This window comes from Neopsephotus bourkii, unplaced genomic scaffold (genome assembly GCF_033783945.1).
Source record: "Neopsephotus bourkii isolate Nb327-2 ecotype Australia unplaced genomic scaffold, CSIRO-AGI_Nbou_v1 NB_1825, whole genome shotgun sequence".
NCBI classification, from domain to species: domain Eukaryota; kingdom Metazoa; phylum Chordata; class Aves; order Psittaciformes; family Psittacidae; genus Neopsephotus; species Neopsephotus bourkii.
Window position 1 is genome coordinate 9,432,273 of NW_026902298.1, and position 18,409 is coordinate 9,450,681.

The window sequence follows — 18,409 nt, forward strand, 5'->3', positions numbered from 1 at the left end:
GCGCGTTAGTTACTGCCTGCAGCACTGCTTACAGTAATGCTTTCTTCTTTGAGGTTAACTGCTGATAGCAACAGTGGAAAATCTGAGTTGAAAAGAAAATATCATTAGAGACAGAAATTAAAACAGTTTAAAGGAATTACAGTAATACTTCCTATTTCCATGGAAATGCTTTAATTTGACAGGCAGGTTTCTACACAGTAGCCAAGTATTTAAATTCACAGTTCCTGTGTAACCTGAGCTTCTGGTTCAAGGGCAAGAGAACAGTCCCATCCGTATAAGAGATGCTTTCAATATGAATATTTGTTGCAAACTAGATCCCCCTAAAAGCCTTCTGGTCACCCTGACCTGTGAGAAAATCATAGATGTCAGTTTGAGAAGCTCAGCTTCAAGTCTGTGAGCTACACATCAAACATCTGAGAAACTACTACTAGGAGGAACACCAGTTTAGAATTGTCAGTGCTTCAGGAAAAGATAAAATTTACATTGCTTTAAGGAGCTGAATACACCCAGCCAGAAAATGGTCATTCTGGGGTACCCATCAAGGGACACAAGAATGATCAAGGGACTGGAGCAGCTCGTGTATGAGGGAGGGGGTTGAGATTGTTCAGTCTGGAGAAGAGAAGGCTCAAGAACACCATATTAAAATGTATGTGTTTCTGATGGGATAGTGTAAAAAGCTTGGACACAGACTCTTAGTGGTGACCAGTGTCAAGAAACAAGGAGCACAAACTTTAAGACAAGAAAAAAGAATACTTTTTAATCATAGCTGAACATTGGAACAGGTTTTCCAGAGAGACTGATTTCAGTCTCCATCCTTGAAGATACTCAAAAGTCAGCTAGATACAGTGTTGGTAAACCTGCACCAGCTCATCCTGCTTGAGCAGGGCGATTGGACCAGACAATCCCCAGAGGTATCTTCTAACCTAAGCTGGAATATTTAACATAAGTAGCGTGTTGTTGGTATCACAAAAGGTGGCAAAAGAAAATGAATGCATTGGAGGTGGCTTGCCTGGGTTGTATATGTATGGTCTTGGAGAAAAATGGCTCTTTAATCTAGCAGACAAAGCTATACCAAAGACAGAAATTAGACTCAAATTATTACTAAAGAGGTTCATTAACTGCTAGAACAACTTCTTTATGAATATGCTAAATTCATCTCTTGAAGTCTTTCAATAAAGATTTAATAATGATCTGTTCATAGAAGATACAACCAGCTCTGCTGGAGGATGTAGACTTTGTAAAGGAATCAGCTGATAAAATTTAGTGGTTTATAGTAGGGAAATTCTGGTAAGATAATTGCAAAAGTCTTCTGGCCTGAAAAGATACAGCACTTCTTAGGGGCATTTAACTACAGAGCCACAGAAAATGCACGTTTGTGTGAAGAATTCTGAATGACACAGCTGTATGGATTTTGTTTTCTGCGATACATATACATAAGCCATAGTGACACTTGTCTCTGAAACAGGACTAAATGTGCTGCTTGAATTGATGTTTACATAACATTGCTTTACCTTTCAATCAAGAGAAGACCTGCCTTCACTGAAGTCTGGCTCTAATACAGCTTACACAGGAAAGATATGCAAGGGAAAACAGAAGGCATTTTAGCACTGGAGAGTTGTCTGAAAATAAGTGATTATTTGTTTTCCTCTTTCACATATTTCAGCAATATTTTGGGCATATCTATTGCATTACACCAGTAAAGGCAACTTACTAAGGAAACTAATTCTTAATATAGTTTCATTAATTCAGTTTTGGCGAAAGATTCAGATCCTTTCTGTTTTAAAGAGAGGATACTTTTTAATAGAACAGAAAACAACTTCTGTCTCAAAAGTGAAGAAACAGGAATAAACTTTTGATAAAGTAAAATTGAAATGATCTGAAATCTCGTTGCTATTTAACTTCGTGCAGTGAAGGTACTTAGACAAGCAGAGAGGCTGTTGAACTAGAATTCAAATAGCATCTGGCAGAAATCTGTTTGGCACGGTATTGTATTCAGTGTTATAAATGAATTCTTAGGAGTGAAAATTTTATGTCAGTTTTCATGCTTCATATCAGAAAACCAACAAAGCTGTTCCTGAAACTTAGTTTTGTATATTCATTTCGATGAATATGTGATGTTTTCTACTCTTGAATTACCCAACCATTGTTAGAAAAAGGCAAAAGGCTTCCTGTATCAGAGGAGGAATAAGAAATAAAATACAAGCTACTTAGCAAAGCAAGATTCCAATGAATAGGTTTCAGAAAAGGAAATTGTTTTCTTTGGTATTCAGATGAGCAAGTACCATCATAATCCAAAAGCAACTGAATGGGTCAGAAAAACTAAAACAGGTTTAGGGGTTTTTAAGTCCCAGTTAATGACTTCAGCCTGTATCTGGTACATGGTAAGATAAATCTTTACATACTGCTTTTTTGATGGTTTACAACAAAAACTTTTTGTAACATAAGAGTGATTACATTAAGTGTAAAATTGCAAAAGTATTGACATGCACTTTTTTCCATGTATTGATAAATAAGACGAAAAAATATGTGGCTTTCAGACACCATTAAATGTTCTTTGCTCCCACAATAAATAATCGTTGCCTTCTACAGGCACAGATGTAAGACAGCTTCTTTTCCCACTTCATTTGGAATTGAAAATGCTGCTAAGTGTGTTATTGTGTTCTACCCTATGCAACTTCCCTTCCTCCCCTGCTCTTGAGAATCACTGAGCCTTAAATGCCCATTTTTACTCTTTGTGCAATGTTAAATTCATGCATTTACAGTCAGATATTAGCATGAAACAGGCATCTTTTCAGCAAAGAGACCAAGCACCAAAAGGGAAAAAGCTAACATTTCCTTTCTACTACAGCTGCAGCATATATCCATTATGGTGTGAGACTCTCTTGTCAGGTTGCAGCAGGAACAGGCAAGTCAGAAGCCCACAATGACAGTAAGGGAGGCAAAGCATATTCCCACCAAAGGAAGAACAACAGACATCAGCTGGTTAGCTAGTAGTCCAGTGATCTCCAGCATATAGTGTCAAGGCAGTAAGCTACAAGGCATAGCATACCTGCAACACTGCTCAGGCATGAGCCAAGTAAAGGCCAGGGCTTAAATTCAGTTCCCAGGCCAGTGGGGAGAGTTTGCATGGACAAGAGGCTCAGATGTGGCTGATCAGAGCCATTATAGCCTTGGGTGTTGTAAGGACCCCGGGAGCTGTGCATCAGTCCTGGCTGCATCATGGATGGAGGACTGAAAGGAGCATATTCCTAATCCAGAAAGTCAAGGAGCCATAAGCCTGAGGTCTCATAATTTGTGCCTTTTCATCAAATTAACATTTTAACACTATTTTCAAACTATCTGTATAAAACCCCTTACTTTCTGTTGGATGGCTTTGTTGTGCCAAATTTAACAAATGGAGTAGTTTAAGAAATTAATGCAGTATTTGAAGGATGGAAATATTTAAGCAATTTTTTTTTTCTACCATTGACTGTGGTTTTCTTGTACAGCTCTCTCTGGCCTAGGTTATAGCCTGCCCCAGAAACAGAACAGCACAGAGCAGAACACTGTTCCTTGTAGGCATGCACCCTAGTTGTGAGATATGTAGTAGTGGCTCGTTGCCCGTATCAGAACTTCTGGATATTTCAAATGCCATTTGTGTACTCTAAAAAGGGCATGTGTGTGCATATACAGCATCCACTATATAGCAACTATTTGTTGATGAAGTATTTGGTATGGAATATAAAAATCAGACTTAGCTGTGACCCCTTTCATCTGCTTAGTTTCATGATTCAAAGGAAACTGATAGTTGGGAAAGAAATGAGAATACTGTACAATGTACTGCATTGATTTTTGTTGTTAAGATTTTAATAACCAAGGATTCTTCCTTCCTAAAATACCGCAGCTCTTTGAAAACTTCACTCGAAGCATGCTGTGTGTCCCTTGGTAATCACAGTGGAATTTGCTGCCATTTGTAGCCAGAACTGTCTTTGCTCACTGTTTGGAATAGTGGTATGAACACCAGCTGCTTTAGAGGTAGCTGCTCTTTAGTAGTGTTAAATAGGATATGCTGTGGCATAGGAATTAGCTTAGAAAATTTGATTCCTTTTAAAATTGATTCATTCCCTGTTGGCTACACTTCAGGGAAAGAGGATTTATTCACTTTTGTCTTCAACTAATGCTGTTTACACTACTGAGGTCGCATCCTATCATGTTCTGCCAGTCTTACTAATCCTTCCATATGAACTGTGTGCTGAGCAGGCAATGGGGGTGCTGGGTGTCTGTTGGGTGCTAGGTTTTATAGGTTCTACCTCCTGCTACAACTTTAATCCTTGCAACTATAATTGCTGTGTTACCAAGTATCTGAAAACAAATGTTGTATTGAACCATTTTGGCAATTCTCCCTTGGGCAACTACATCCTGTCATACATCATTTGAAACCAAACAGAAAATCTCCGCTGAAATATTGCACTTCTAACTGATTTATTTTTGTGGTTAATTTTGCCAAGTAAAACTGGCAAAGGTTTTCTCTTGTTCTGCCTTTGTAAAGCATTGTATCTTACTGTATCTTTTACTCTAGTTAAAGATCTAACACTAACTTTGAGATAATAAGGGAATATTATAATGGACCTTAAATGACTTTGTGTAGGGATTAGGATGGCATCACTGTTATCAGTAACCTTTTGCAATGAAACTGGATACTCAGGACTATGCCTCTTTAGAGTAAACTATGCAGTGTAACTATCTTAATGCCTGAAACTGTCTCCTCTGGCATTTTACTTGCAAAGGAGGTACCAAAGTTGTAAGAAGCTGCTGGACTAAGCATTAAAACTGTCAAGAGACTGACTGGCAGGGAAGGCACACTTTAGCTTCTTGGATGCAACAAGAAATATCTTGTGTTTCTAAGTCACTGACCTTATTTCAGGTATTGACTTTTAGAAAAAGAATTGGCTTTTGACAGCTTGCTTTCATCTAAGCAGGATGATTTGGACTGTAGCAAAGCAAAGGCTTCTTTCAAAGTGACTATTCAGAATGCTGTCTAAGAAGCCTGAAATGCCTTTGTGTAGCAATGAAAGCATTGTCCAGAGCAGCAATGCCTTGGCTCTGCCTTTGAGGAGAGTTATAGAGAAGGGATAGAATCTGAAATGCTATTTTTCAGATTTAGTAGGCAGGTGAGCATTCCTGGCAAGAATTTTCCTAAAGAACTAAGCACAATGCAAGGAAGGATGTAGAACAGACTGCACAGACAGTAGGTTCCTGTTTGATTTTAAATATTTATGGAGCAATAGCTCAAAGAAACCTCAGTTAAGAGCAGAATTGCACTGCCTTAGATATTCATGCATGCTCTCAACTAAAAATATCAAATGCTTGGATTCATAGCCTGGATATTGTGTATTTGAAGTGTTTAATTAGCCCACATGACATGTTGAGAATGTGTCTGTTCACTCAGAGGGAGCTTTTTACCTTTGGCAGCACTGAAAGGATAAGATTTTGGGTGTAAAAGCACTGTGGAGTGGCACAATGCTTTCTTTCCAAACCTATAAACTGGCTCCAATAGTGACTCAAAACTGTGAATCTCTTGTTCTTTATTTTGAGGAATGGGTTATATTTCTCTATTTTAATATAATCACTTTCTGACTCATTATTAATTTTTAAAAAATAATGTGAAAATCTTACAGCTTCAAAGTGAAGTCTTTCAAATGTTCGGAAACTTCAGAGCTCATGTTCTACATGAAAGCTTGATTTAGCATGAGTGCTTATACATTAAGACATAGATGTCATTATGCATGTTGTCAAATGGGTTTTAGTGACAAACACAGATTTTAGTCTAATTTGTCTTATTTAGGTGATGGAAAATAAGGGAGCTAAAAAGCAGGGGAGCAGAAAGGAATATGCAGATGGAAAAGAAATGGAAAAATAGAAGTGATCATAAAAGTTATTTGTTTTTCTATGGAATAATACTGAATATGTTAAAAATCACTGGGAAGTTTCATTAGTATAGGAAAGTTTAATTCTTGTTTCACCTAGATTCTCAGTGAGATAGAAGAACATAGACATTTTCTGCTGCAAATTGCAACTTCCCTAATTAGTATCAGGTAGAACAAACATTGCCCTCTGGATTGCATACCTACTCTGAGGAAGAGAGCATTGCAGCAGACATCTATCAAAACCAAGTTAATTCTTGGTTAACTAAGAATGTACTTCTCTTCAGAATTGATTTCAAGCCTCTAAGAGCTAAGGAGTATCCCTGTGTATGCAGAGTGTCCAGTCTACAAGGAGAATGAAGAGAAACCCTCTGCCTACCATTAACCTTATTTTAAATGAGATTACAAATACACACTGATCAGCTGCTCCAACTTTACTTGTGCATGTTATAGTGTATGATGTTCTTTGCAAAATCGTAAGTCCTGTTGATGTCAACAATAATAGTACTTGTAGTAAAGCACAGACCCCCACCTTCCGTATCACTGTGGCAAGGGGACTACATAGAACGTGGTTTTTATTAAAGTCATAACAGATCTTTACATAAAGCCAAGCAAGCGCCCTTGGCAGAAGGAATAGTACAAAAGCACTATGTGTTAGAAGCTCAGGAGAAGCAGACCACCTATAAGTATTCCAATCAGAGATGGGACACTAAAAGTAAACCCTAAGTACTGTTTTATAAAAGTGGGCTAGAGAGTCTCAATACACAACAACCAACAATTACAGCATGTACCTAATGGTTTATTTCATTCAAATTTTGCATTGGGCAAGCCTGTTGTGCATTAGTTGAAGGCTGGCTTGAAAACTTGGTGGGATTGTACCCAATATATTTTTATTACAGCTCAGAAATAGGGAAATATATATATTTTTTAAAAAACAATTTTTGAATGGGCTGTATAATCTAAAATACCTGAAGGGACCAACTGTAACCCTGTTAGCAGTGCTGAGTGTGTTTAACTGCACATGCACACCTTTAAAGCTACATCTACTGTAGTGGCTATATAAGTTTGGGGAGTATTAACAGTTGCAGCTCAGGTGCTGGAGTGCTTATGGCAGGATCGTGTTCAGACTACTTTGAAGTGCTCAACTATTTTCCAAGCATCTTTTGTGGGGTTTGTAGTTCATAGAATCATAGAACAGTTAGGGTTGGAAAGGACCTTAAGATCATCAAGTTCCAACCCCCCTGCCATGGGCAGGGACACCTCACACTAAACCATATCACCCAAGGCCTCGTCCAATCTGGCCTTGAACACTGCCAGGGTTGAAGCATTCACAACCTCCTTGGGCAACCCATTCCAGTGCCTCACCACCTTAACAGGAAAGAAATTCCTCCTTATATCCAATCTAAACTTCCCCTGTTTAAGTTTTAGCCCGTTACCCCTAGTCCTGTTACTGCAGTCCCCAATGAAGAGTCCCTCCCTATGCCAGCTTCAGTATTTTCTAATTCTTCTCTGCAAACCAAGAATACCTTTCTGTAACTTTCAGATACTGGAAGGCTGCTCTGAGGTCTCCACGCAGCCTTCTCTTCTCCAGGCTGAACAGCCCCAACTTTCTCAGCCTATCTTCATACAGGAGGTGTTCCAGTCCCCTGATCACCCTCGTGGCCCTCCTCTGGACTTGTTCCAGCAGTTCCATGTCCCACTTCGATGTATGATATCAGAACTAGACTGTTACCAATGCTCCGGCTAACTTAAGATTAAGTAGAGAATATCATTACTGGAGCAGTGACTGAAGTTAAACGTTCTTAAAGATCTTACTCTTCTGTTCATCCTTGTGTGCTTACATTTATACCCCTAGTCAATATTATAATGTCATGGACCCTACTTGTGCTACCCAAGAAGTGTTTTGTTCTGTTGAAAAAAGCTACTGACTAATCTAATAAGTCTGAACAAAGGAAAGCGATTTAAGCAGGAATGTCAATTATAAAACAATAAAACATGACAAACTAGAATATTCTTTTTCCCAAGTGAAGGACATGACAAAAAGAATCCGTTTTCTAACTGGTTTTGTCTCTCTTCATATTATATTTTCTTGGAGTGTTGTAGAAGTGATCAGATAACACTGAAAACTCCATCTGCTATTACGAGTAAGGGTTTTGCCAGCAGATTTAGTGCCTCCTTCAGTGGATGAAATCCTGCCACCTAGTGACCGCCTTCAGCAGCTCCATTGCACTTGAGCATACAGAAGCCTTAGAAAATTACTGCCAAGAACAGAGATTTGCAGGGATTTGGTGCGATTTCTGCTTGAGGAAATTTTGATGCATTGATATGTGATGCCTCCTCCTGCTATACTTTGGTTAGTACTTGAGCTGCTTTTTTTAGTTACTCTGTTTGAAAAACTTGGAGAACACATGAAATGATCTGGGTGTGCTACAGCTCTACTTAGAAAGACACATCTCTACTTTAAAACAATACCATGAAACTCATTTAACTTCAGAAGCATAGTCTCCATTGCAAGTACACTTGAGAATAATGCTGTTGTTTATGCTGCTGTTCTTCAAGGTTTGTAACATTTGATCTTAGCAAGTTATGATTGTGTAGTAACTCATAGATGATTAGCCTTGTACAGTAGGGATCAGTGGCACACTCCTCACAGAGGATGTGTGCATTCTCTGAACAACATGGTAATAAAGATTTTTACTGATTCTTACTGGATTTTGTAGACTACAGAGAACTTTGTTACTAGGGAAATTATTCTTAGTAGAAATCCCAGGCAAAATACTGAGTAGTATTGTTAACAGAGAAATAATTGGCTGTCTTTTTTGTTATAGAATCGGGAAACTTGCAATGATGGAAATAAGCAAGGCAGGACTTGGGATCAGCATCGACATGATGAGTCCAAGGCACCAGGTAGAATATTGTCACACCTAATGAATAAATTGGTAGGTGCTCATAAAGTCTTAAAGTAAGATCTGGGTGATCTGAATACCATCTTCTTTATGGTACCAGCAACAGCAAATTATGGTAATAGTGCAACGGTCTTAAAGTAAGCAGCCTTGGGTGTCTAAACTTTTCAGAACAGAACATAATCCTATAGTGAAAGTATAAGAACTTGGACTGACATCGCATACGTGCTTATAGCATTCCCTATCTCAAATGGTGTATTCAGGATAAGTTCTTCTAGCTGGAGTTTTGCAGTATGAAGTTACAGTATGCAAACTTACACAGTTGTCTGCATGCCCCTCTGCTGGCACTGTCGTCCTTAGCTCCATGATGATAAAGGAGCCTTCATGTCACAACTAAGTAGGACGACTAGCCTCCTTGTAAAAAGCTGTCTCTCTCTTCTAACCTTTCACAAAGGGAGGATATATAGCAAAAACAGCACATCGTGTTGATTACTGGTGTGCACTCTGAAGCTGTGGTGTCATTTCATATCTCCTTTCACTGACTATTTCTAGATGGTTGAGATTAAAGTGTTCTGAATGAGCACTTTCTTTGGTTCTAGTGAAGCTGTTCTGGTATGTTAATTTCCCATTCGCTGGACACTTCAAAGAGTTCAGCATGACCGCAGAGTACTGAAGACACCTCAAGATGCTGCAGAATTAACTTAGGAGTTATAAAAGCAGTAGATGCATGATTATCCTTTTAATCCATGAAAAAGGAGATGTGGAACTGGTACTTTAACAAGCTGGCAGCAGCAAATTAAAATTTAATGTGGCTGTGATGAGATGACAGTTACTGTTTGTAAGTAATTGGAATCACCTTTCTCCAGCCCTGTTCAGTACTATTTGTGCAAAGCTTTTATCAATGAGAGCATCATTCTGTAATTGGGTGAAAACTCAGGAAAGGGTAAGCTGACAAAATACTGTACAACATATCTTTTTTTTCCCTATGGGATCTATGCAATTTGTGACTGTTAACATCAACACTTACACCCCTTACATTTTCATCCTAAAGGATCTACAGAGCTTTGGAACTGCATGAATTTGCAGATATTTCTGTAGCCATTATTAAAATTAACTGCATTTGTAGTAAACTAGAAAAGATTGGTAAAAGAATACCCCTAAATTACAGTTATTGGTAAAATGTAGTGTAGATAGGAGTTACAGAAAGGTATTCTTGGTTTGCAGAGAAGAATTAGAAAATACTGAAGCTGGCATGATAACTTTGCTGATTTTTAATTACTATGAATAGTTAGAAGCCTTTTTACATGTCATTAACAGTACAACTAGAAGAGAATTACCCTGCTTCCACCAGAAGCATTACTCTGTTAGAATCACTCTGCTAGAAATAGAGGTCCTTCTGCTGGAAGACAATGGTGGGATAATGGTTCTGTAAAGACAAATGTAATTTCTTGAATACTGTTTGCTCTTTGCAATCTCAAACCTGTCCAGTGTGGACCATGTAATTTAGGAATATGTTGTACTTTAACCCCAGTCATCAGCTAAACACCACACAACCACTCGAACACTTCCCCAGCATTGGGATGAGGGAGAGAATTGGAAGAGTAAAAGCGACAAAACTTGTGTCTTGAGATAAACAGTTTAATAGGTAAAGCAAAAGCTGTGCGTGCAAGCAAAGCAAACCAAGGGATTCACTCACCATGGAATTCAGCCTTCTCTGGGAGAACAGAGCTCCACCATGTGTAATGATTACCTGGGAAGATAAATGCCATTACTTCGAACATCCTGCTCTTCCTTCTTCCCCCAGCTTCATATGCGGAGCATGACACTATATGGTGTGAAATATCTCTTGTGTCAGTTGGGGTCAGCAGTCCTCACCATGTCTCCTCCCAGTTTCTTGTGCATCCCTAGGCTACTTGCTGGTGGGGTGGTATGAGAGGAAGAAAAGGTCTTGACTGTATGTAAGCACTGCTCAGCAACAACTAAAATATTCCTCTATTATCAACACTTGTCCCTGCACAAACCCAAAGCATAATCCCAAATGAATAAGCACAGCTACTAAGAAGAAAACGCAATAGGCAAATGTGGTTTAGACCTACCTTCTGCCATTTCTCTGTATATGTCTGAAACTGTGTGATTTGAACTAACTTGCCAGAGACCAGACAGCAATGCACTTCCCTCATGGATTGATCCCTAAAAGGGGCTTCAGATTTCTTTCTTTTCTCACGTGACAGAAATTAAAGTTCCAGCAGATCCTTTGTTCGTTACATGTTGCAGACTGGCAAGGAACAGAACAGTTATACAGGCTACCTCAGGAACCTCTGTGTGGTGTAAGTAGAAAGGTTGGAGTCCATTCCTGTTTATGATCTACCCACCCTCCCACAGGAGTCCAGAGCACTCATATATCATGAAGAATCCCCTGAAGGAGGCACAGTTCTTTCCAGTAATAGCCAGAAGGCACTGGCAACAGAAGTGTAATGGAAAGGATAAAACTGCTTGAAGCCACCTCCAGTGCTGCTTTTGTGAAGTTGCCAGGCATCTTCAGAAGTAGACTCATACATTGCAGGCAGAACAGCTTCATTCTTTAACTGTGCTATAAACATATGTCAGCATGTGTGGGACTTAATAGGTGTGTTTCAGGTATGGAACAGAGGAGATTGCAAATAGCAAAGAGGTTCAGATGAAGTGAGTAACACTGCTAACTCCAAACACTAAAATGTCCTAAGTAGATCTTCATTCATTAGTTCTTAGAAACAGAACCAATTCTCAAGATTCTAAAATAATGATTTACCTTTGGAAACTGGGGCTCTGTGTAAGGTATGAAAGATAAGATGTATGGAGTTGTTACAGGGGGTTGACGCAAGCCAACAGCTAAGCACCACATAGCTCTTGTTCTCCCCACAGAGCAGGGCAGGAGAGAGAATAAGAAGAGGAATAGCAATAAAACTCATGCATCAAGACAGAGGTAGTTTAATAAATGAAGGGAAAATGAAGTAATACAAACCAACCAATGCCAAGGCAATCATGTAGCACCTTCCACAAGTAGACAGATGCCCAGTCAGTTTCTGAGCAGTGGCTACCTACACAAAATCCCCTTCCCTTGGTTTTTATTGCTGAGCATAATGTGACATGGTATGGAATATTTCTTTAATCAGTTGTGGTCAACTGTGCTGGCTGTGTCCCCTCCCATCTTCTTGCCTGTGCAAGCCTACTCACTGCAGGGGGCAGAGTGGGAGAAAGAGAAAGCCTTGACACAGTGCAAACACTTCAGCAACAGCTAAAGTGTTGGTGTGTTATCAACACTGGGTTAAGCCCCGGATCCAAAGAACAGCACCATATGGGCTGCTGTGAGGAAAGTTTAACTTCATCACAGCCAGATCCAGTAGAGGTGGCCATATTGAGAGGGCAAGTGGGTATGAAAGGGGGGAATGCAGGCAATGTGAACAGAAAATGTGGCCTGAAATCAAAGGAGAGACTAAAAATATTTTAAAGACTGAAAGAATATTGTAAGAAAGGTTTATACTGTGTAAAAAGATTTGGAAAACCAGCAAATAAGGAAAGAAGGAAATGTAAGGAATCGCTATTCGGGGGGGGGGGGGAACAAGTTACAGAAACACCAGTCTTTTATGGTGTTCTTTACATTAATGCATTTCTTACATATGTAAAAAAAAACCCAACATAGTGAAGAGTTCCTGACAAGTAGTGAATCCAGTACTACAAGGAGTATTGGAATTACAATGCAAAATCCTTCTCATACTCAGGAGGATGCAGAGGAAGCAGATAGAAAATATAGCTGATGTGACTACACTGCTGTCTCCACCATAGATAATGATACATTTTCCTAAGCTGCCCCTCAGCATTGGTCTTAGATGGTTTCATGAGCATCTCTGCTTTAGAGGAATAAGAAGCATAGTACACGATGCAGCTCCTACATGATCACAGAGTCTATGGTGCTCTGGTTGGTACTAGCTAAAAGTCTGGCATCTATAGGTGTTCTAATCAATCTGCACCTGGATGAAAGAGCAAGCCAAGCTTTGGGAACCTGGTGGAGGTCAGTATCAGCTTAGGAATGTGAAAGCCATGAAAGAAAGTTTATTTTCAGTATTAGTTGTGATCACTTTTAAATATTAAATTAGGTGCCAGGAGCAGCAAGTGTAGACTGCCAGTAGATCTGAAGGACAGCAGGAGGCTCTGGCAGATCAGGTAGTGGTGAATAGTTGACACTTGTCTCTTCTAAACATAGTTTAACTGCACTCGGAAAAGTATGTCTGACTGCAGTTTGATTCCCAGTAAGTTCTTGTCAAGCATTGCTATTCCAATTTGCTTTGGAAAGCCTCTTCCTATGTGTGATCCCTGCACATCCACTAAGCCTTCAGGATTTCTATCCCTGACAAACAGCGTAGATACAGCTGCCGCCAAAACATAGCTTGACTAATAACTTGTTTATACAGAGTTGTCTGATGCACCTGTAAAGCTGGTCTAAAAGTCTTGAGTAAAGCCCTTCTTTGTAGTGCATCTTGTTTCTGTTGGAGTTTCATTTGGAAAATAGAAAGAAATTCTGTGTTCAACAAACATTGGGATGTAAAATCTTCTGATTTTTGCAGAACAAGTGGTGACAGCCAGAACATAACACAGCTCTCAGTGTTCAAAGGATCTGCACCACAATTAATTACTTACTGAGCTGTTCACTTTGCATGAAAATCTTGTCTCAGTAATTGAACACATCACTGGGGCTGCTGCTGAATGTATCTGGTAATGTCTGGTCTGTTAAACAGTCTGTCACTCTTTTGGATGTGATCTAGTGCAGGGTTTTTTCTGCCATTTTCTCTTCTCTCAGCATGGGAGCCCCATATTTTGCACCCTGTGGTTTTAATTCAAAAAGCTTTATTTTCTTAAGCAGCGTCATTGCCTTTCTGAATAATTCTCTTCCAGGGTCCAGAGAGAGATTTCTGATGGTTTACCAATCTGGGGCCTAATCTGCTCTTTACTTTCAGAGTGGAAAAGATACATCAATAATAAAAGGGTACTTATATTTGCGTAGTGCTTTTCATCCCAAAGGATCCTTTTTCACGTTAGTGGATGCCAGACTGTGGCTTGATCCGGGGAAAGACATGTTATCAAAGACAACTGTCTTGCAAAAAACCCATCTGCATCATTAGGATAAATCATAATACTCAACCTTGAACTCCTCTTTTTGACAAGATCTCAATGTCTGGAAGAGTACTTTAACGAACATATAAAGATTATATAGTTATATATGCATACATAAGTATATATATATATAGAATAAGTATATATATAGAATATATACATATATAGAGTTCTAGTATGTTGGCATGCTCTGGAACTGCTACCACAGGAAAACACTCAGGGATGGGGCAATAACGTAGGCTTGACCAATTGCTCTGGAGGGAGCACTCCAGGACACATCTGGAAGCAGAAATCTAAGTGTTTAGGGAACTTTAAGATTAAGCAAGGAGATAGCTGGATAGTTCAGATGCCTCTAGTCTTGGCCAGCAGCTCTCTGTGGGTATTTTGGATTGTAGCTTTGGATTTAGGAGCCTTACTTCTGTTCAATGCCCGAGGCATTAAAGTCCTTAGTTGGAGCTAGCCCCAGAACCCCAGCTGGTACACATCAGGAGAGATCAGTTATACTCGGAAGTGTCATAACACATGATCCTAGTTCCTGCAGGCAGAAATAATTTCACTTGTTGTTGAAATGAGCTGCTCTAGAGCAAGCAGATGAAGAAGATGCCTAACAAAATAAAATAGTGTTGTGGGCAACATTTGGATCTGGGGCTCGTCCCTTAGAGTACTCAAAAAAGCTTAAATCTGCCAAAACATGGTGGCTGGTTTATTTCCTTGATTTTTTTAAGTTTATATCATCACAGTTTCTAAGAACTCTTACAGGTTCCAGTGTTAACAAATAATTTTTACCCATAACATCTCTCTTGCTCATGCCCCTTAACTTGTAATTTTATTCTTACTTTTATATTCATAGAATCATAGAATGGTTTGAGTTGGAAGGACCTTAAGATCAAGTTCCAACCTTGATGGAACTGCCATGGGACAGGGACAACTCGTACTAGACCATGTTGTTCAACATTCATGGCCATCCTGGCCTTGAACACTGCCAGGGATGGAGCATTTACTGCTTCTTTGGGCAACTTGTGCCAGTGCATCACCACCCTCACAGTAAAGAAGTTCTTCCTTATATTCAACCTAAACTTCCCCTGTTTCAGTTTAAACCCATCACCCTTTGTCCTATCGCTACTGTCCCTAACGAAAAGTACTTCTCTGGCATCCTTGTATCACTGTAGCAAAGTATGAGAATAGATCAAATGGAACGGAGTAGCAGCACCAGGAGAGGTTCTCTGGGCCTCTTGCACTTCCTAGTCCTGCTGAAAGAAGCCAGTGTAAGGCAGACATAGGTACCTCTGATGCACTTGCTCTGAGAGTTCACTTATCCTGGGCTGACCACCTAGCACTTCCACCAGCAGGAAAGTTTATAGAGAAATTAAGGTGATTTGAATTCAGTTTTATTTCTTTTTCTAGAATAATCAAGTGACTTCATATCTTACAGAGTTAATCCAAATTTGTTAGTCCTTTAAGAAGTCCTTCTTGGATGGCAGCCCAGGATAGTACTGTTTCTCAGGGCCAAGAAATAAAGCTTGAATAATTTACAGTGTGAAAAATAGAAAAAAAATGAGTATGTTCACATACTGCACTATAAATACAAAAAATGTCATCAGGCTTTCAGCCAAATGCCATGGTAGGCTGAAATTGCTTATGCCACACATGCATAATAATTCCTGTTAATACTAAATGGAACTGTTGTTACTGATCATATTTAGTTTGGAAGAGATCAGCAGTGAGTAACTGGTCTCTAAAGAACACTTAGAGCTTGGTCTTAGGATTCCTTTCTTTGTCAGGGGTTCAAATGGCAGTTAAAGCTTATCAGGTGGGATTTTTCATGTGTGTGATTTTCTTTCCTCACTGGAAAATGCGCTTCATTTAAAAAGTTAATTTCCTTTTATCAAGTTCTTCTTTTGGAACTCATGTGTTTTACATCCACGGTTAAATATTCGTTAGCTCAGGGTTATTTAATAGCCTGTTACTAGAAATCAGTGGCTGGGTTAATTACATGGAAGATGAGGGCCACGGGTTCAAATCTTTGGTAGTAATTGATGCAACTTCTATTCCATGCAGCTGCTGTAACCACCCGATTCTCTAACCTTGTTTTTCTGCCAGCTTTCTCTGAGAAAATTTGTTTTTCTAGCTCATTCTGCTGGCGGAGATTCCTCCCATCAGTAGGAAATTCTTCTGAACCCTTATCCTTTATTATTGCAGCACCAGATTCTGACCTTGGATTGTAATAGGTAGGTGTTCTGTGCCCAGGAGAATAGAAGTGGAATAGAGAAGGTTTTCCATCTGAAACATTTGTATGAAACTGGAATAACAGAAATGGAACAAATGTGCTTGAACAAAGTACAACAGCATGTGTTTAGGGACCAGTGACAGGATTTACTGTTGTTAACTGTGGCTTGGAGGATGACAGATGAGGAGGAAAGCATTAGTTCAGCCTTTACATACTTTCTACGTACTCTGTGAGAATTTGTACAGCCCAGGGTCTCCATATCCCAAACTCCTTGCACCCTAAGATGTAGTGAACACAACAATGATCTCACCTAGCTGAATCTTACCCCAAATCCTCACCCCCAGATGAAGCTTCTTGTGAATCTGACTTGTGGCACCCCAACACCATGGCATTCCTTGCACTTCCAGGGCTGTTTTCTCACTACTATCAGGTCCTGCACCTCACTGTCTCAACAGCATAACCTCAGTGGAGTTGCCTCTTTGCCTGCACTCTGGCCCCATGGCAGCTTTTACATCATCAAGTGTGTCTTCCTTCTTATGAAGATGATTCTAGTCTTGTTATAGTGCTGATAAGCCACATTATCCATTTGTACCTTGTCTTGTCATCCCACAAGGTGAGGAGAAACAGGAATGGGAACAAATCACACACCTAACCAGTCAGACAATTGCTGCTGCTGTGCACACAGCTGGAATGCCATTTTTAATCCCACTTGTCTGTTGCTCTTTTATGTCCATGGCTCAGTCTGAAGGCTGTGCTATTCATGTGACTGCTGAAAGCTTCAGTAAGAAATGGTAGGGGAAGGAAAGAGAAAGAGGAAAGAATTGCAATGGATTTTCTCTTCTTTCTTCTATACTGACAGCTTCAGTTCATTGGAAAATGGCTACAAGGCAGCTGGGGAGGAGGAAGATCTGATTTTTCTGATGTATTTGGTGTAGTATTTCCAGCAGAGGGAGGAAAGAAGTGCAATGAAGAACTAGTTGGACAGTCAGGGGAAGATAACATGCTCTACAAGAGGTTTTTACTGGTATGTATACATTGTGCAATGCAGCACTGTGCAGAGCCCTGAGTAACTATGGTAAAACTAGTTCTAAATTGAAAGTAATACAATGGTGTCAGCATTTTCTTGCAGCTAACTTCGCTGTGCTGAGTGGCAGCACTAATTAGCACAAGAACATTGCTGTGCTAATGGAAATATGCAGGACTAAGCAAGTATGGGTGAGCTGAGCTAGGTGAACACAGTGCTATGCTTCAGGCTAGCCCTATTGCATAGATCAGATCCTAAAAGAGCTTGGGTTGCTTAGCCTACCTGAGACTGTAAGGAGAATTGTTTACCGTTCCTATATAGGTGGGGATGCATTAGAAAAGGAGAGCGATTAAGTGAGCTAAAGGCCAGGTTTGGCCTTTAGCTCACTTAACACAATAACGAATTGGGAAGGAATTTTTTTTGTTTGGTGACATTGGTGTTTCTTTTGGTATAAATATAAGAATTCTAAGGGGGGGGGGGATGACGACAAATAGTGAAATGACAGAACACTTCCTAAAAGGAACTGAAGGCAGATTTTTGATATGATGGTGGTTGTATGCAAAAAGCATCCAATCTGAAAAAACGGTTCTGAAATATGAATGCACTGCTTCTCTATTTGTCTCTTTTGGAAGTAATGCTAATTAAAATTTAAAAAATGAACATTTAATGGCTAATTATCAAAGAGATTAATGGGAAAAAATATTGTGTGTGAAACCCAGACAGAAAGTTGCTGCAGGGAGGAAAATGAAAAGGGTAAAAAGTCAGGGAGAAGGGAAAGGGGGGAAGGGGGAAGCATAGGACTGTTACTGATCCTAAAGGCTAGCTCTAATTTTCACTATGATCCTGAATTCTGTAGTAAGGCACTTAAAACATTAGAAATAAGGTGGACTTTCACTATTAAACATTAGAACAAATGAAATTACGCAGTTCTGCATGAAGCAGCTACCTTTAGGTAGCCTGTTGAAGTGTGTTGCCCTATTTTTGTACCAGACCAGGAGGAAATGACATTTGAAATTTGGGCTTCTCTACTGGCTGAGTTTGACACTGAGGGTGGGCATCCTCAGCTCTGCTTGAAAAGCTGAATTTTGTTGCTCCTTTCCACATAGGTTTCCTTTGATGGCAAATAGCAAAGGTTCTGGCATTTCACTTGATCTGAAGTCTTTAATTACAGTCAGATATGAGGCTGCAAGGTGCCTTCAACCAC

General features: G+C 39.6%; 1 long non-coding RNA gene across 2 annotated transcripts in view; it reads left to right on the top strand.

Moving 5' to 3' along the window:
• LOC133207054 (uncharacterized) overlaps window positions 1–18,409 on the top strand; it is a 45,410-nt gene that overhangs the window by 17,883 nt on the left and 9,118 nt on the right. Inside the window, exons 2-3 of one of the 2 annotated variants that reach the window (XR_009723938.1) lie at window positions 8,732–8,810; window positions 13,408–13,534. This is a non-coding gene — a long non-coding RNA (uncharacterized LOC133207054). Of the gene's footprint in view, window positions 1–8,731; window positions 8,811–13,407; window positions 13,535–18,409 lie in introns of those variants that run through there. The other variant, XR_009723937.1, reaches the window with a different exon arrangement.